We start from the raw sequence: 20,890 nt of genomic DNA on the forward strand, positions 1-20,890 counted from the left end.
AAAAAGGTTTCTTTTTACTTTTTTCCACTTTCTCAAAAAAAATCATACTAAAGTTAGCTCATCATATGCAGAGAAAACAAAACTATTGATTACAACATGGAAAAAATCAACTGTAAATTTGGATTTCCAATCAACCAGGCTGAAGACGACAATGAGGAAGATTGTGAATTACCAGCTGAACTAACACGGATCCTTGAGCACGAAGAAAAAGAGATTCATCCATACAAAGAACCAGTGGATGTCATTAATTTGGGTTCTAAAACTGATAAGAAAGAAGTAAAAGTTGGGGCGTCTCTTACCAAGCATGTACACTCCGAGTTGGTAGAGTTATTGCACGAGTATGTTCACGTCTTCGCTTGGTCATACCAAGATATGCCAGGGTTAGACACCAACATCGTGGAACATCACTTGCCACTCAAGCCTGAATGTCCTCCCGTCAAGCAAAAGCTCAGAAGGACTAGACCAGACATGGCACTCAAGATCAAGGAAGAGGTTAAGAAGCAGTTTGACGCTGGATTCTTGGCCATTTCTGAGTATCCGCAGTGGGTTGCCAACATCGTCCCGGATCCGAAGAAAGATGGTAAAGTCAGAATGTGTGTAGATTACTGAGACCTCAATAGAGCGAGTCCAAAGGATGAATTCTCTTTGCCTCATATTGATGTTTTGGTTGATAATACAACTCAATTTTCCATCTTTTCTTTCATGGATGGGTTCTCCGGGTACAATCAGATAAAGATGTCACCAGCAGATATGGAAAAGACAACTTTCATCACGCCCTAGGGAACTTACTGCTACAAAGTAATATCGTTCTGCTTGAAGAATGCAGGGGCATCCTGATACCGTCGGTTCCTGGTAGGCCTCTCATTATGTACCTCGCAACACTCGATGAATCTATGGGCTACGTCTTGGGTCAACATGATGATACGGACAAGAAGGAACATGTTATTTACTATCTTAGCAAGAAATTCACTGATTGTGAGACCAGATACTCACTTTTAGAGAAGACTTGTTGTGCTTTGACTTGGGTTGCTCGACGCCTGAGACAATATATGATTTGCCATACCACTTTATTGATATCCAACATGGATCCGATAAAGTATATCTTCGAAAAGCCTGTTTTTACTAGTAGAATTTCCCGGTGTAAAATGTTGTTGACCGAGTTGATATTCAGTATGTGACCCAGAAAGCGATAAAGGGGAGTGTTCTGTCTGACTACCTTACCCACCTACATGTCGAAGGTTATTAACTGTTAAGGTTTGACTTCCCAGACGAAGACATTATGTTTATCAAAGACTTCACGATGCCGGGCTTCGAGGAGGGCCCAGAGGAAGGCCCTAAACCAGGATCGCGATGGACGCTCGTGTTCGACGGTGCTTCCAATGCTCGAGGCCATGGCATAGGTGTTGTTATCACTTCGCCAACCGGTTTCCAACTTACATTTACCACTAGATTGCGTTTTGACTGCACCAATAATATGGTGGAATACGAAGCATGTATCTACGGTTTGGAGGTGGACATCGACATGAGGATCAAGATTCTTGAGGTATACGGTGATTCAGCTTTGGTAATGAGTCAGGCGAAAAGTGATTAGGAGACTCAGGATAGAAAATTGATACCTTACAAGGAGCATATCAGAAAATGGGTACCCTACTTTGATGAAATCTCTTTTCACCATATTCTTAGGAAAGAAAATCAGTTAGCAGATGCTCTAGCTATGTTGGCATCTATGTTCAAAGTCAAGTGGAAGAATGAAGCATCATCCATCCACATTGACCACTTAGATGAACCAGCACATTGTCTAGTAATCGAGGTCGATCCTGATGATAAGCCCTGGTTCCATGACATAAAGACATTCCTGGAGAAAAGGCAGTATCCCGAGCGTATATCCATCACCGATAAGAAGGCTCTGAGAAGACACTCTTCCAAGTTCTTCCTAAATGGTGATGTGTTATACAAGAGGAGTTATGACTCTATACTTCTTAGATGCGTGGATAGACGCGAAGCTAGTACGATCATAAAATCCATACACGAAGGGTGTGAGGGCATACATGCAAAGGGTCCTGCTATGGCCAAGAAGATCCTTCGGGCTGGGTATTACTGAACGACAATGGAGGTTGATTGTTAAAACTTTGTTAGAAGATGTCACAAATGCCAGATATATGGTGACAAGATCTTTGTGCCACCAACTTCGTTGAATGTTTTGACTTCTCCATGGACTTTTTCAATATGGGTATTGATATGATTGGGATGATAGAGCCTAAAGCTTCCAATGGTCATCGATTCATCCTGGTCGCCATCGATTACTTCACGAAATGGGTCAAAGATGCTTCGTATGCCAACGTCACTCGACAAGTAGTCACTCGGTTCATCAAGAAAGAGATGATCTGCCACTATGGGATACCTAGCGAAATCATCACTAACAATGCCAATAATCTCAACAACAACATGATGAAGGAGTTGTGCAAAGAATTCAAGATCGAGCACTACAACTCCTCACCATACCGGACCAAGATGAACGGCACCGTAGAAGAAGCTAATAAGAACATCAAGAGATTCGTCCAGAAAATGGTCAAGACATACAAAGATTGGCATGAGATGTTACCCTTTGATCTACATGGTTACAGAACCCTAGTCCGCACATCCACTGGGGAAAATCCATACTCGTTGGTGTATGGGGTGGAGGTTGTCCTACCAATTGAAGTCGAGATTCCTTCACTTAGAGTCATCATGCTGACCTTGATGAAGCTGAATGGGTTCAATCACGGTATGACCAGCTGAATATGATCGAAGAGAAACGTTCAACGGCCGTTTGTCATGGTCAGTTGTACCAGAGATGTCTCAAACGAGCTTTTGATAAGAAAGTTCTTCCTCGTGAGTATCGCGCAGGGGAACTTGTGCTCAAAAGGTATTCTGCTATTCACTCAGACCCGCGAGGAAAATGGACTCCCAACTATGAGGGACCTTTCGTCATCAAGAAGGCCTTCTCCTGTGGGTTTCTAATCCTCACAACAATGGATGGGGAAGACTTTCCATCGCCAATGAATGCAGACCTAGTCAAAAAATATTATGCCTAAAAAGAAATGACAAAAGCCCGCTAGGTTAATCTTCTCAAGATTGATCTAAGAAAAAATGGCTATCCCGATGGACCCAAAAAATGAATTGTCCATGCAAAAGTTAGGAAACAACTATAAAGCTCGTTAAGTCAAAAAACCCGAAAGAGCGATTTAGGCAAAAAGGAGCATCTCGGTGGACGAAAAGAATAGAAATGTCCAGGCAAAAGTTAGGGATAAAGGCATTGATTATGACCTCGAGCCCATTACGCTACAAGCTAGATATCAGACGTGTAGCACCTCAAATTTTCACATCTCATTTGTACATTCATTTCATTTTTTAGGTCATTAACATTGCATTAACATTGCATTGTTCATTGCATAGTCCATCAGTCATCAGTCAAGACTGGTTAGGAGATTCAGTTGTGCAAGCAAGCAAGTGCATTTTCCTTGGAATCAAAGCCCTAGGGTTGGTATAATGAGTTCATGTGACCCAAGGATCATTTTGAAGTGGTTTGACCAAGAATTGAAAGTTCAAAGCTCATCAGTCAGTGTACAATTCATCTGAAACCCTAAAAAGTCAACAGAAGTCAACTGTCAGTTCAACTGTGGATTTGGAGGTGGGAGATGGTTAGAGATGCCTCATTCATGTCCAAACAAGTCTCATTTGACATTGCAAACATCAACTTGAAGAATTTGAGGTAATATCAAAACTTTCCAAAAATAGCAGGTGACCTGTAATTTGAATTTGCCAAAAATGGAAAGGTTTTCAACTCAAGATTACATCATCAAGAAAGCTTCAAATGAAATTTTGTCCAACATGAAAGTTGAATATCTTTCTCTCCCATTTCCAAAAAGTCCAAAATCATGGATTTCTCATGTGTGGTTGGAGAGATATGGATCAATCTTGGCCAAGTGGGGTTTGAACTTCAAATGAGCATAACTTTCAAACCAAAAGTCCAATTCAAGTGGTTCTTTTTGCATTGTGCATATTTTGACCTATAATTTCCAAATCATGCATTACATGCCATGCATTATCATCACATAATCATTTGGGAATTCACTTGATTTTTGGAGGGAAAATTAAAGTTTAAAATTGGTGCATTGTTCACACATTCTACCATGACCATTGGCTCCAAAATGACTTTTTGAGTGAAATTCAAGCCTAATTCGTGTACTGTTCATCATGATTCCATGCATAGAGGTGAAATGTCCAATTTGCATATGCACCTTATTTTGGCTAATACACTTAATCATTGCCTAAACATGATTAGGAGAGTGATTAGGAGGGTGTATATAAGACAAATCATAACTGTTTTTCAGCTAACCATAATCACTTTTTCAGATCTAGATCCAATTCTTGAAAAATTTTCTCTAAAATTTTCTTCAATTTTCTTCAAACCACTTCATCATCCATTGCCTGATTCATCATCTGGAAGTATCATGGAGCATGTTTAAAGCAAGAATCAAGAGAATCCGTGCCTTTTTGCAGCAGCTCGAAGCTTGAGTTCATCCATGGCAAGTGAAAATTCTGGAGGAATCAAGCACGATTAAGCCTCAATTCTTCTTCCTAACACTTGTACAAGCATTGTAGAGGAACTGTTTGAGCACTGCAAATCCTGAAACACACCAATTCCAGTTCTGCTTCTTCAACAGGTACCTAAGTTGCTTTGAGTTCTTTTGAACTCACTTTTGCTTTGCTTGGTTGCTTAACCATTTGAGGTATAACTCTCTGACTTCATGTAGTCTGGAAGACCTGTCCTGTTATGTGGGCAGGCACCTGTCTGAAGTCCTCCTTAAGAGGCAATGCTTGTGTTTGTTTATCTTTATGCCAAGCAGGAAAAGTCCTCTTATGAGGCAATTGGTAGATAAAAGAGATGTGTAGTCCATCTCCTACTATTCAGTGTGTCATCCCTTTGCTCACATAACATGTTGATGCATTGTGGATATTAACCCAAGATCTTATAGAGTCATATCATTTGTGGAGAAGAGTTCCAACTTTCTGAACTCCCACACATTCTATTGTTTAAAGCTCTCCCAGGCCAGGGATAAGAGCTATGAGGCACACCCCTCATCTCCATTTCATCTGCTTCACCGTAACTCTCAATGTTAGGGTTAAGAGCTAACCACACCCCATTCCAGTTGGCTTGCCTTTGCAGCCTAACCTTGTATGAGCCCAATTGATTGCATATAGTGTGTGTGATTGTTTATTGTGCTTGTGTTGTTTTCTTGTGCTGTTTAGGATAGCTTGCTCCCTGTGCAAGTTAGATAGAAACCTTAACCTAGGACCATGGTGAATTTACATGATAACTGTTAGGCTCGAGTCAGTCTCCCTTCTAGTTTGTCATTTCCCAGTCTCTGGTTAGGTTAGAAGTTCTTTCCCTGCGTAGGGGAACTACGTCGCCCTGATCCTCATACTAGATGAGGTATGTAGGCAGGAGATGAGCTGATCTCTCCGGGCGCCCTTTTTCTTTTGTTTTCAACCCTTTGTGTGTGTTTGGAGTCTGACGTAGGTCCAGCGATTGGCAGTCGGTTTCCTGTGTGTGTGTTTGTTGGTTCGGAGTCTGATGTAAGTCCAGCGATTGGCATTCGGTTTCCATGTTTGCCTGTTTGTGTGGAGTCTGACGTAAGTCTAGCGATTGGCAGTCAGTTTCCTGTTTGTGTTTGTGTTTTGTTTGGCGTGCGTTAGCCGAGCTACGAGTGCTCTGATTCTTCTCCGGTCAGAGAAGATACGTATGCATAGGACGCGACATCCTAACGAGCATGTTTTCCCCTGTCCCGAACTACGTCGACTCTGATGTTTGTGCTTGACAGACTACGTAGGCCCAGGATGCGATATCCTACCGAGTCCCGTTTCTTTTGTCTTTCTGTGTTTCCTTCCAGCCTTGTGTGCAGTTTGTGATCAGTTTTTTAGCAACCTTATCCTTTCTTTTGTGCGTGGATCCCGACGAGTACGACGGATGCGTAGGGGTGCTAATACCTTCCCTTCGCATAACCGACTCCCGATCCCATCTCTCTTTGGTCGCGAGACCATGTCTTTCCCAGGTTTACTTCGAGCGTTTCCTTTCCCTCCTTTGGGATAAATAACGCACGGTGGCGGCTCTGTTGTTTCGTTTTCCCGCCGGTTTTTCGCGTAATGCAACAGCTGGCGACTCTGCTGGGGAGAACAGAAGTTGACCTCTTGCTGGTCCATCTTCCCTAAGCGAGTCAGTCCTAGCGCTCTTTAGGATAGGGTTTAGTTGCTTTTGCTGTTTTATTTATTGCATTATGATGTGTTTGTATATATGTGCATTTATGTTTGCATGCATCATATTTTCATCTGTGCTGGCTGTGCGTTTGTCTCTCTGTGGGATGGGAATCACAAGAGGTAAAAGGCCCAATACCCAGGCTATGAGTGAACTTTAGGACACCTAGGAATAGAGTGATTCATGGGAAGCGGGTGGTATTGCGCCACTTAGCGGAACATGATATCACGAGCAGTTCAGATCCTGATGGGGTATTATCGGTACATACATCTGGTGTGTACATGATGATATTCTTGAAAGGGTTGTTTATCCTGCGTTTCTCTTATCCTTACCCTGGCCTAGATGACATCCGTGAGTGGGGAGGGAATGAATCATTACAGGTACCGTTGGTGACTTGTTGGTGACTTGTTGGTGACTCTTGGTACTGATGGTGACTATGGTTCAGATGGATTTATGGATATTTATCTCTGAGACGCCGGAATTCTGTCCGCGGCACTTATCAGCGGGTTCCGTTTATTTCGGATCCCCGGGTTGAATTTGAGGATACTTGTTCAGAGGATCTGGTTGTCATCCATTCAGTGGATTTCCTGTGATGATAGTGATATATCCCTTGTTCCGTTTATTTCGGAACCCCAAGTTGGATTTATGGTGACTTAGTCCCTCAGATGACTATGACTGATTCAGAGACTTGATGGGTTTCCAGATGACTTGGAAGATGGCACAGTGACCTGCCTGCATGCATTTGCATCATTCCCATTTCGCATTCATATGCATTTAACCCATGTCTATCCGTACTCAGGGTCCATTTTTGATTAAGATTCTGGTCGAGAGACATCCGGAGGTCAGAATGTTATTGTTAAAATATTGTCTGTCTCAATGAAGCTAGAATCAGAGGACATTCCTCATACGGATATACATTGCATGTGTGAGTCATATTAACCTGTTTTCTGTTTTGTAGGTGTCAATATCTAACCAGTCCGCATAGCTCTTCCATTCAGAGATCCAGCCAGACTCAACAAATCCAAGCTGATGGATCCACCCAACGCCGACATTCTCGAACTGAAAGAGATGATGAGGGAGTTGTTCAAAGTCGTGCAAGGGCTTGCCTTGGGGCAGAAAGCAATGGCTGAGAGATTGGAGAGGATTGAGAAATGGCTGATAACGGAGAAAGTTCAGGGAAAGGATCCGTCGTCCGCAGTAAAAAACCCCTCTGGCACTGTAGTAAAGAAGCCCTCTGGCAACGGTCAGCTCGAGAAGGAGGTCGAGCCAGGTGGTGTGCAGGCCAAGAAAGAACGCGGTAAGGATCGTTACCACCCTTATGCTGCCACTGTAACCACTCCTGTCAGTAACCCACCGGTACCACAGCAACAACCGCTACCTCAACAGAAAGCACAGAAAGCTAAAGGCCAAGTGAAGAAGGGGACGGATCGTCAGTTTGATAAGCCACCCATGACTTATGCTCTTCTGTTCAAGAGGTTGAGGGATCTTGGGTTAGTTCGGCCAAGGATATTGGTTCCTGTAGAACCGCATCGGAGGCCTGCAAATTACGATGAGAATGCCAGGTGCGAGTTCCATTCTGGGACACCAGGAGACAATATTGAGGGTTGTAGAGCTTTTAAGCATGTCGTCCAAGATATGGTGGATTCTAAGGCCATCAGTTTGGCACAGGTACTGAATGATAATGTTAACCCCGTGCTGATGCAAGGTCCTGTGGGTGTGAAGGTAATGTCCAAGGACAAGAGAGGAATAAGGGTGACTGAGGGGGATCAGTTAAAAACTTCAGTGTCTGTGGTCCCAAAATATCTAATGAAGAGAGGAGCATTCCCTAGCGTTGATAACTGTTGTGCGGCCGTCGCCACAAATGGGTGTGTAGTGATGGGGGACACGATCCAGAGAATGATGGAAGTAGAAATGGACGGTGAAAAATGTGAAAAACCAAGTCAGGCTATTGAAACCATCCAGGTAGAGGATGCCATTCTTGCTGAGAAAGAGAAGAAGTTGTCCATTTCTTCTTACAAACAAGCCATGGAAGTGGTGAAGAACGGAGAAGCCCTAGGCTGGGGAAAGATCATAGACATTGTGGTGAAGGAGGATATGTTCGGGGTCGGCTATCAGCCAGATCAAGAGTCGTCTAGACAAAACAGAGGACTTCATCCATAGTTCACATTTGTCAGTACCAGAATGCTGGATCCAGGTCACGCCTGTACAGTGGGTGAAGAGATTGACAGTGACCGCGAGCTTGAGTCGTGGATAAAGTCGTGCGTACTAGGGGACTGGAAGGCCTCAAAGATCATCACTGTCACTCATCATGAAGAGTAGTATTTCTGTATTTCAATTCTGTTTGCATGAAAGCCATACGTTTTGCCCGAAACGTAATGGTCCATTGTAAGGGCCATCTCATGTGTTTCATTTTGCAACATTTTGCATCATTAATAAATGGATGTTTTTGTGATTAAAAGCGGTGTTCCCTATTTTTCATTTCTTTTTGCAATTTTAAAAAAATAATAATAAAAATGGCAATGTTTATTTTCATTTTTCTTTCCTTTTGATTCGTCTTGGTCCGACCTCAAAAGAGACTATCCTCCTGATCTCATTGATAACAATTCGGTTACACCTCTGTATGACTTCGACAATCCGATCTATCATGCCGAAGAAGAAGGCGAAGAAGATTGTGATCTGCTGGAATTAGCCAGGTTGTTAAGACAAGAGGAGAAGGTGATTCAACCGCACGAGGAGAGATTCAATCCAGGCACCGCCGAGGTCAGAAAGGAAGTGAAAATTGGAGCCGCTTCAGAGGCGAGTCGAGAGCAGAATGGTAGCCCTGTTGAAAGAGCATGTGGATACCTTTGCCTGGTCGTATCAAGATATGACAGGGTCGGATACCGATGTCGTTATGCACAAGCTACCATTGAGAGAAGACTGTCCTCTAGTGAAGCAGAACGCCCGTGCCATGTATCAAAGAGCCATGGTGGCTTTGTTTCACGATATGATTCATCGTGGAATCAAATACTATGTTGATGACATGATAGCAAAGTCCCAAGCAGAAGAGGGGCATCTGGTGGATCCGGGGCAAGTTGTTTGACCGGTTGAGACAACTCAGACTGAGGTTGAGTCCGAATCAGTGCACTTGTGGAGTGTTGTCCAGTAAGTTGCTGAGGCTTATTGTGAGCGAATAAGAGGAATTGAGGTTGATCCTACAAAAAAAAAAAAAAAAAAAGAAAAGAAAAAGGAAAAAAGCAATACAAGAAATGCCTGAACCGAGAACAAAAAAGAAGGTTCGTGGTTTCTTAGATAGATTGAATTGCATTTCACGGTTCATATCTCATCTGACAGCCACGTGGGAACCCATTCAAACTGTTGGAAAAAAAGAGATCAAATGGTCAGGTGGATAATGATTGCCAAGGGGCATTGAAAGATAAAAGGATAAGTTGCAGGAACCTCTGATTTTGATGCCTCCTGTGGAAGGAACAACTGTTAATCTGGTACTTGACAGCCCTCGAGGTGTCTATGAGGTGCGTATTGTGTCAGCATAACGAGTCTGGTCGAAAAGAGCATGCAATTTACCTTAGCAAAGAGTTTACCGACTGTGAAACAATACATTCACTGCTCGAGAAAACTTGCTGTACTTTGGCATAGGCTGCTCGCCGACTGAGACAGTATATGCTGGTTCATACCACTTTGTGGATTTCCAAGATGGATTCGATCAAGTATGTGTTTGAGAAGCTAGCATTGACCGGACGGGTTGCAAGAGGGCAAATGATTTTGATTGAATACGATATTTAGTATACCTCTCAGAAAGCAATCGAGGGGAGTGTATTGTCCGATTACATCGCCCCGCAACCCATTGAGGATTATCAACCAAGGAAGTTTGAGTTCCCTGATGAGGATATCTCGAGGTGCTCAAATCGAAAGATTGTGAGGAACCGATCCCGGAGGAGGGGCCTGACCCTGAATCCGAACGGATTCTGATGTCTGATGGGGGGAGGTTAATGTGGATGAGTTAGTGCCGTTTTGGTTACGCCGAAAAGATCCCACATTCCTTTTGTTGCCCGGATAACATTTGAATGCACCAACAATGGTGGATGAGTACGAAGCTTGTATCCTGGGTATCAATCTTCGGTGCGTACATCTACTGGGGCAACGCCGCGCTCGCTCGTGTATGGGATAGAAGTGGTATTACCTGCTGAGGTCTAGATCCCATTGTGGAGAGTCCTGATGGACGAGAAATTGGAAAAGGCTGAGTGGATAGGGACTCGGTATGACGCGTTGAGCCTGATTGAGGAAAAGAGGCTGGCAGTTACTTGTCATGGAGCAGTTGTACCCAGTGAATGAAACGTGCTCTTAACCGAAAGGTGCGACCTCGTGCACCCCACGTAGGAGAGGTGGTTTTGAAAAGGATCCTTCCTCCTCAACGATCGTAGGGGCGAGTGGACGTACAATTATGAATGCCCATTCGTGGTCAAGAAGGCGTTCTCTGGTAGAGCCTTGTTGTTGATGACCATGGAGGGTGAGGATTTTCCATCCCCTGTGAATGCGAACGCAGTTAAAAGATACTTCATAAAAGAGAGACCCGCTGGACGAAAAGAATAAAAGACTCCAGGCAAATAAGGGCATCCCGGCGAACCAAGAAAAAAGAGAAAAGGTTCGGGCAAAAATTAGGGATAAAAATGAAAAGAATATGTACACCCGGCAAGTCGAAAACCTCACAAGGGCGACTTGGGAAAAAAAGGGTATCCCGGTGGACTGAAAACCCGAAAGGGCGGTCCAGGCAAAAGAGGGACTGAAACGAACAACTGCGTCTAGCATGGTCGTTTGTGCTTCGGACATAACTTGGATAATCCCGACAGAGATCGATCGGAAGCGTCTTGTTCAGAAGACAGAAGGTGCGGAAAGTCTTGAGGACATATGGGGTGTAACCGAGTTGGAACCCGATGAGATCATGGTTTCACATTGCCATTAGGATAGATTTTTCCTTTTATGCGCAATCACCTCTTTTCAGGGATTGTTTCCTGTGTTGCTCGGTTAGGAGCCACCTTTTGTTCAGTCAATAAAATGCGTGTTCAGTCAAATAACTTTTTTTTTTGTCTTCATTACCGCTTTGATTGCAAAAACATCCGTTTATTTTTGATAATAATATTTTCGTTTTGAAACATAGAGGTCCCTTCCGATGCATGCTTATAAGATTGGAATCTGGAAATCTTATTCGGAAGTTTGAGTGACCTAGGTGTCGAAGGTTTGGCACGCCTGGGGCACACTTTTATCTAACGATCTCTTTTGCAGGTGCGGTTAGCTATGTTCACTCACTTGCAGGTTGTGATATGAAGCCTTTTGACAAAAGAGGTCCCTACAAAGTCCAATCAGGGGCAAGGGATAGAAGAACGGTGAAGAGACGGTGAAAGAATTGCGACTACGATCCTAGAGGGTAATCAAGAAGACTCTTCAAAGTCTGAAGATTGGAGAGGTAGCCCAAATCTAAGGAGATCGTTTGTCTCGAAGCAGAATGAAGCCGAGAATACAAGATGAATCAGAAGAGGCTAGATGATTCTACTAGATGAGTCTAGGAGCTCTCAAAAGTGGAAAGTCAACACTGTGGTGGAATGGTGAACACCAGTGTTCGACGAGTCGAAGGGCGGTCCGTGTCCAATAGGCCGTATCTCCCCAGTGGGTTTGAGAGTGTTATCTCCCTAGCAGATTCGTGATCGGTGTCTCCTCAGCAAGTCTGAAGGTTACTGTCACCCCAGCAGAGGTTGTGTTGATGGTTTTCCCCCAGCAAGGTCCCCAAGCGGATCGGGTCCGGTGAAATTATCCCCATTAGAGATAAGCATTGGTGTTTTCCCCTAGCAGGGTAATCCCTAAGCAGTTCGGGTTCGATGGAGGTCATCCCCAGCAAGGGTTGTCTTTCCCCAGCAGGGTGGAAATTGACGTGGTAATGAAATCCTCAGCATAGTTCCTGGAGCTCCCCCGTGTTGTCTCTGGAGGAGACGTGTTTTTATGCATTCATCATTTAGATAAGCATAGCATATTGGATCATTAGTGCGTAGCATTTCCGTGATTATTGAGCATTGCGCTAAAAAAAAAACTCATGCATCAGCATTGCAAACATAGACTAGCCCTAAGCCGTGGTGACCATCCGAGAATGGGTTGTCGGAAAGAGTTTAGCATCGCGCCATTGGATCGATTTCAGAATTGGGTTCCCCAGCAGGGTAGAGAGGTGTTTTCCCAACAAGTGACTCCTTAGTTGAGCGGGTATCCCCAGCAGTGTTACTCCCCAAAATTGGTAGCATTTTGCAAGCTTGGATCGATTCCCCAGGCAGATGAGGGTGTGTCTGATCTCTCCATATAGAGTCGACCCCTTAGGCAGAAAGTGTCTGTCATTTCCTTCTGCACTCCCCATTGAGTTATATCCTCATGGATGACGGTTGTTTCCGTTCCCTCCCTACACACATAACGAGATGGGTTTTCCCTATTGAGTTCTTTCCTCATTAGGATGAGTCTTGATTCAGTCCGCCTTTTTGGGTCGATCCTAAACAGGCTTCCTTGTGGCTTTCTCTTGTGCTTCCCTGTGGTATAAATGAATAGTTGCTCACTAATCGGCACTCATTCATCTTATCCTCGGCGGAATTTGTTGGCTTCTACCTACGAACTGGTGGTTGTAAGTCCTATCTTTGTGGTCTTCTACCTACTAACCGGTAGATGTGAACTCCATGTTCTCCCCTTTGTGGAGTTAACCCTTGTGCTCATCCTAGTCGATGACGGTTACTTTTCCGTGGTTTTCTACCTACGAACCGGTAGATGTAATCCCCTCTTTGCGGTTATCATTATCCGGTTTTCGGTATTGATAGTCCTGTTCCTTTTTGGATAATTGCTTTGATTAAGCAATCTTATCCCCCAGCGGGTCTTCCCCTTCCTTTTGGATAATTGCTCCAAGTAAGCCATTTTATCCTCAGTGGGTCCTCTTTCATTCACCGTTTGCTGGAAATGTTTGTGGTTTCCCTTTTGATTGGTCATCTTTACATACCCAGTCTCGGTACCCCGATGCCTTTCTTTTTTGGTTGATTTATCCATTTAACAACCTACAAACCGGTTATGGATAATCTTCCTTGCGAGTGTATCATCTACGTTTTGACGGCTATAGATAATATATCTCATGCGCTCTTTGGTTGAACCCTTTGTTTGTTTCCCCAACTGAGTAAGATTCGTATTCCTTGTGGAATCGAATGTCCATCCTCTAACAAGATTTCTTTTCTAGCCCTCTTCAGGATGATGAGTGTTTTGGAATACAAATCAATTCACGCTTTGGTCGGTCAACTGTTTTATGCCTACAACCCGGTATCCTTGGTGTTCCTTTCTGTCTGCTCCCTGTCGTGACCTTGATCCCCAGTGAGCCACATTTCCGTTGGTGTCGATAAACGTCGAGCTTCTCCCATTCGTCCGTTGACGTCTGGTCGAGTCTTTCCCAGGTCATCCGTTGATGTCTGGTCACCTTCTCCAAACGTCGAGCTTCTCCCGTTCGTCCGTTGACGTCTGGTCGAGTCCTTCCCAGTTCATCCATTGATGTCTGGTCACCTCTCCGTTGGTTTCGATAAACGTTGAGTTTCTCCCGTTCGTCCGTTGACGTCTGGTCGAGTCTTCCCATTCATTCGTTGATGTCTGGTCACCTCTCCGTTGGTGTCGATAAACGTCGAGTTTTTCCTAGTTGTCCGTTGATATCTAGTTGTATTTTCCCCACAGGTCATCTGTTGATGTCTGTTCACCTCTCCGTTGGTGTCGATAAACGTTGAGTTTTCCCCAATCGTCTATTGATGTTTGGTCGTATTGGCTTTTTCCCCAGTAAGGGTCACCTTCTCCGTTGGTGTCGATAAACGTCGAGCTTCTCCCGTTCGTCCGTTGACGTCTGGTCGAGTCTTTCCCATTCATCCGTTGATGTCTGGTCACCTTCTCCGTTGGTGTCGATAAACGTCGAGCTTCTCCCGTTCGTCCGTTGACGTCTGGTCGAGTCTTCCCATTCATCCGTTGATGTCTGGTCACCTCTCCGTTGGTTTCGGTAAACGTTGAGTTTTTCCTATTCGTCCGTTGACGTCTAGTGGTATTCCTTCTCCCATTCATCCGTTGATGTCTGGTCACCTCTCCGTTGGTTTCGATAAACGTTGAGTTTTTCCCATTCGTCCGTTGACGTCTGGTTGTATCTCTGCTCCCATTCATCCATTGATGTCTGGTCACCTCTCCGTTGGTTTCGGTAAACGTCGAGTTTTTCCTAGTCGTCCGTTGGTGTCTAGTTGTGATTTCTTTGTTCCCATCCATCATCCTTCGATGACGGGTCGTGGTTCCTTTTCTGAAAAAAATCAAAATCCCCAGTGAAGTCGTTGGTAGACGTCTTGTCTGGTTCAGTGACAAACATCAGATCCCAGTGGAAGTTGTCCTTGGTGGACAGTCCTTTCTTGGATCCCCGCAGAGTGCAAATTTCTACGATTCTTTGGTATTCAATCCCTGTTTACCTTGAAGGTCTGACAGTCGTTACTCTCATCCGTTCAGGTTCCCAGTTGATTGAATAGGGGCAGCTGTAGCACCTCAAATTTGCACCTCCCATTTGTATATACATTTCATTGTTAGGCCATTAACATTGCATTGTCATTGTATAGTCCATTGCATGTCATCAGGCAAGACTGGTCAGGAGATTCAACTGTGCAAGGCAACAAGTGCATTTTCTATGAGATCAAAGCCCTAGGGGTGGTTCCAATGAGTTCATGTGACCCAGGGATCATTTTGAAGTGATTTGGCCAAGTGTTGAAGGCTCAGAGCTCATCAATCCATGTGCAAATCATCTGAAACCCTAAAAAGTCAACAGAAGTCAACTGTCAATTCAACTGTGGATTTGAAGGTGGGAGATGGTTAGAGATGCCTCTTTCATGTGTAAACAAGTCTCATTTGACATTTCAAGCATCAACATTGAAGGATTTGAAGTCAGATCAAGACTTTCCAAAAATAGCAGGTGACCTGTAATTTGAACTTTCCAAAAATGGCAAGGTTTTTGACCAACTTCAACTCAAGATTACATCATCAAGAAAGCTTCAAATGAAATTTTGTCCAACATAAAAGTTGTATATCTTTCTCTCCCATTTCCAAAAAGTCCAAGATCATGGATTTCTCATGTGTGGTTAAGGAGATGTGATCAAAACTTGGCGAAGTGTACATGGAGCTTCAAATGAGCATAACTTCTCAACCATAACTCCAAATTGGATGGCTCTTTTTGCATTGCTCTTATTTTGACCTCTAGTTTCCAAATCTTGCATTGCATTGCATGAATTATCATCTCATAATCATTTGCCAATTCTTGAATTTTTGGAGGGAAATCTTGGAATTTAAAAGTGGTGCATTATCTGAACATTTGGCAATTACCATTGATTTTAAAAATGCATTTTAAGTGAAAATCAATTGAATTCGTGTACTGTTCACATGCATTTTTCATGCATAAGGGTGAAAGATCAAATTTTCTAAAACACCTCCAATCTTAATCAAATTCATTTGCACTTGGCTTAAGCTTAATTAAGCATGATTAGGAGGGGGTATATAACCAAAAACCCTAACTGATTTTCATAACAACAATCACAATTTTCAGATCTAAAAATTTTTCACACTTTTTTCTCTCAAATTCTTCAATCAAGATCCATTTCCTTTGCCTAATTCATCATTCTGAAGCATCATTGATCATTATTGGACTTGGAACCAAGAGAATTCGTGCACATTGAAGCATCTTGAAGCTTGGAAGCATTAATGGTGAAATCAAATTCTGTTGAATGCAAGCACGATTGAGCCTCGATCTCTCTTCCAATCAACCATACAAGCATTGTAGAAGAACATTGGAGCATTGCAAGGCCTGAAACACACGAATTCCAAAGTTGCACTTCAAGAGGTTACAAAATCGATCCTCTTAATTCTCAAAATGCTTGTGATATACTGGTAGATCTTGTTGTTGTGATCATTCTGAGCTTGGAATCATTAATTTTCATGCTAAATTGAGTTAGATATGGTAGATTAAAGTTCCATGTGTGAAACTTGATTGCTTCGATTCCATGTGTACGTGTTGATCCATGTCATTTCCATAATTGATTCGTGATCTAGGATGAATATACAACACAATGATGTGCTTATTTTGGAAATCTGGAACATTTGTTCTTGATGTTCTTGATGGTTCTTACTGTTCATGCGCGCGTTGGAGAAGACGAAGTTCAGAATCTTTGGCAACGGTTTTGATTCATTTTACCACGTAAAAGTGTTGCTCATGTGTTTTGCTAGGGCTCAATCGTGATTGGTCATGAAAAATGCCATGCCTGCGTTCTCATTGGATGCCTCCGTGTTGACTGGTGTTGACCAGGGCCAGCACATTAGTGAAACGCAGAGTTTCACTTCTGGCGCCCAAAATTTTCAAATTAAATATTAAATAATTCATTTAATCCATTAAAATGTCACAAATTCATTTCATTTCATTTGCAATCTTCCAAAATTCATATATAATTGAATATTGCTCCAAAAATTATGAGGTTTTTTGCATTGTGATCCTCATGCTGTCTATTATTTTTTGATTATTAAAATGAAAATTGTGCTTGGCTGATTAATTTTTGGTGCTAGAAAGCTTGAACACATGTCCATTTTTGTACCTTGCCTTGATCATACATTTGTGAAATGCTGAGTTTTTATCCTATGAATCTGAAAATTTACATGATGAAACTAGACTCTTGGCTTGACATTTTGGTGTTAATTTGGTATTTTTACCATTTGTGGTTTCTGTTTTATGATCATATGAATGTTGGTGTGACAATTTGTGTCACACCTTTGCTTGTTCATCTTATGTGATTAATTTGCCATGCCAAATGAATTCCAACTGCCTTGATTTTTTGTATGATGCATGCTATAGATGTTGTGATTGCTCATGATTTTTGTTGGAATTTTTAGGATCATTTCTAATTTAATTGAGATTTTTCATTCTGGATGGTCATATGTGAGCTTTTGAATTGCCTTGAACTTCATTTGTTTGTGAAATACTTGTTCCTTATCCAATGAATGTGAAATTTTGCACACTATTTCTAGACATGTTGAATGTTGTTTTGGCTTTGGTTTGAGTTTTTTACCATGATCCATCTCTGTTTTATGCCTATGCTAAGTTGGTGTGACATTTTGTGTCACGCATGTGCTTGTTATGTTTGCCTTGACTTATGCAATATGATTACCATGCCTAATGTTGTCCAATGCTCCTAATTTTTTGTGTGATGATCATGTTGTATGTCCTGTTTACTCATGAATTTTGTTGAGATTATTTGAATCATTTTTTAATTAATGTGCATTTGTTCATTCTGATGTTACAATGTGGTCACAACTTGCATACCTTGCCATGTTTGGTTCATGAAATGAATTTTGTGAATGATATTGATATGGGACCTTTTGGATTGTATTCTTGATTGATTAAGGATGATTCATGTTAAATTTCATGTTCTGTTTTGAATTTATTCTCCCTCTTTGACCCTAGGCCTTGACCTAGTGGTTTGTGACTCACAGTTGAGCTTTGATTTCAGGTTTACACATCCAAGTCCATAGTTGAGGATGCTTCCTCACTTGAGCATTGATGTTTGCTTTAGATGTTGGCTAACCTTGAGTTGTTTTGTAGGCTTTGAGACCATGTGGCTTAATAGCTTGTGCCTTGCTCACTGTTGCATTGCTTGCTTGTCTGTCTGATTGTATGGATGACTGTTGTCTGTTTGTTTGGTTGACTTGTATACTGATTGGGTTAGATTTTTTTTCAGGTACCTAAGTTGCTTTGAGTTCTTTTGAACTCGCTTTTGCTTTGCTTGGTTGCTTAACCATTTGAGGTATAACTCTCTGACTTCATGTAATCTGGAAGACCTGTCCTGTTATGTAGGCAGGCACCTGTCTGAAGTCCTCCTTAAGAGGCAATGCTTGTGTTTGTTTATCTTTGTGCCAAGCAGGAAAAGTCCTCTTATGAGGCAATTGGTAGATAAAAGAGATGTGTAGTCCATCTCCTACTATTCAGTGTGTCATCCCTTTGCTCACATAACATGTTGATGCATTGTGGATATTAACCCAAGATCTTATAGAGTCATATCATTTGTGGAGAAGAGTTCCAACTTTCTGAACTCCCACACATTCTATTGTTTAAAGCTCTCCCAGGACTGGGATAAGAGCTATGAGGCACACCCCTCATCTCCATTTCATCTGCTTCACCCTAACTCTCAATGTTAGGGTTAAGAGCTAACCACACCCCATTCCAGTTGGCTTGCCTTTACAGCCTAACCTTGTATGAGCCCAATTGATTGCATATAGTGTGTGTGATTGTTTATTGTGCTTGTGTTGTTTGCTTGTGCTGTTTAGGATAGCTTGCTCCCTGTGCAAGTTAGATAGAAACCTTAACCTAGGACCATGGTGAATTTACATGATAACTATTAGGCTCGAGTCAGTCTCCCTTCTAGTTTGTCATTTTCCAGTCTCTGGTTAGGTTAGAAGTTCTTTCCCTGTGTAGGGGAACTACGTCGCCCTGATCCTCATACCAGATGAGGTACGTAGGCAGGAGATGAGCTGATCTCTCCGGGCGCCCTTTTTCCTTTTCAACCCTTTATGTGTGTTGGAGTCTGACGTAAGTCCAGCGATTGGCAGTTGGTTTCCTGCGTGTGTGTTTGTTGGTTCGGAGTCTGATGTAAGTCCAACGATTGGCATTCGGTTTCCATGTTTGCCTGTTTGTGTGGAGTCTGACGTAAGTCCAGCGATTGGCAGTTGGTTTCCTGCGTGTGTGTTTGTTGGTTCGGGGTCTGATGTAAGTCCAGCGATTGGCATTCGGTTTCCATGTTTGCCTGTTTGTGTGGAGTCTGACGTAAGTCCAGCGATTGGCAGCCGGTTTCCTGTGTGGTTTTGTTTGGCGTGCGTTAGCCGAGCTACGGGTGCTCTGATTCTTCTCCGGTCAGAGAAGATACGTATGCATAGGATGCGACCTCCTAGCGAGCACGTTTCCCCCTGTCCCGAACTACGTCGACTCTGATGTCTGTGCCTGACAGACTAAGTAGGCCCAGGATGCGATATCCTGCCGAGTCCTGTTTCTCTTGTCTTTCTGTGTGTTCTTTCCAGCCTTGTGTGCAGTTTGTTTGAGCAGCTTCTAGCAACCTTATCCTTCCTTTTGTGCGTGGATCCCGTCGAGTACGACGGATGCGTAGGGGTGCTAATACCTTCCCTTCGCATGTCTTTCCAGGTTTACTTCGAGCGTTTCCTTTCCCTCTTTGGGATAAATAACGCACGGTGGCGGCTCTGTTGTTTCGTTTTCCTGCCGTTTTTTCTCGTAATGCGACAAGACGGTCAAAAATAAATCCAATCATTGTTAATCAAAGCAAGGTCTCGGGATTCAGATTCGACAATAGACTAAGGCCAATGTTGTAATAAAAAAAATACAAAATATTTCCCATTGCCATTTCATTTATTTTTCAATTTTTGCAACATCCTCATTAAGGGTGTTTGCATCTTTGTACACACCATATGTACAGTTTCATATCAATAAAATTAAGTTTCTTTTATCAAATATTTTTCTTCTGTGTTTTGTATGCAAAATAACTGATTCATCTTAGTCACATAATGCCTTAAAATTTCGGAGAATAATAAAAGCTACACCAAAGGGAAACACTATGAATTACTGTAAAATCCCGATGAACTTAAAAGATGACTGGTAGCTCAAAAGTGGGGTTGCTTGAACACCTGTGGCATCCATATGGCTGTCCCATTGATCGGTGTCTCGGTATTCTCCATCAGATAGCAGCGTTGGCACCTGGATCTCTCACAACCTCCAATATTTGGTGACAAGTCGGAGTCCCCATCATAATAAAGAACCATATTCCCCATAAAAGACCTACATCTAACAATACAAACAAACATGCACGCATCATGTAAATAAAGCATTCATGAACCACGCATATTATACTTCCTACCATGAAATTACACCATATCAAAGACCTGTTCGACAACAGTGTAATCACCCGTTCAAGCAAATTTTGGATACGTTGGTATTTAATCCTCTTCCACCTCGAATACATGAAAAGCGTCCGCAATTCTCTTATTTAGGTTCAAGAAGATTAAAAGGGGTAGTTGTTGTACCCCAAAATTTGCCCTTCCCTTTTCTTCACAACCATTTGACTAGGATTCAATTGCATACATTAATAACTCAAGCATAATCACCATTCACTACCATGGATTCCAAATGTTTGACATGCAAGGGTTTGGTTTATTTGTACAACAACTGGAAGTGCTTGGTTTGGACTCGCACCAAGGCTCGGAGGCCTCCAAAACCTTAACCTCCTAAGGATGGGGATTATGGAGCTTTGGCTTGTGTGAGAAATATCTGGATTGATTCAAAGACCTGGACCTCAAGTAAGAAAGATGTGTCCTGATAGGCCCCATGGCTCGACTTTTCATTCGGTGATGTTGGAAACCCTAATCTCATGGGATCTTTCACTCAGTGTGTGTTCCACTCGGGCTCCCGTATTAAGTCTGTTCATTTCGTCTCCGTGATTGTGGTTCTATCCTTGGTGCTTGAGTCTATTAGTCATA

Source organism: Lathyrus oleraceus, chromosome 4, assembly GCF_024323335.1.
Source record: "Lathyrus oleraceus cultivar Zhongwan6 chromosome 4, CAAS_Psat_ZW6_1.0, whole genome shotgun sequence".
NCBI lineage: Eukaryota > Viridiplantae > Streptophyta > Magnoliopsida > Fabales > Fabaceae > Lathyrus > Lathyrus oleraceus.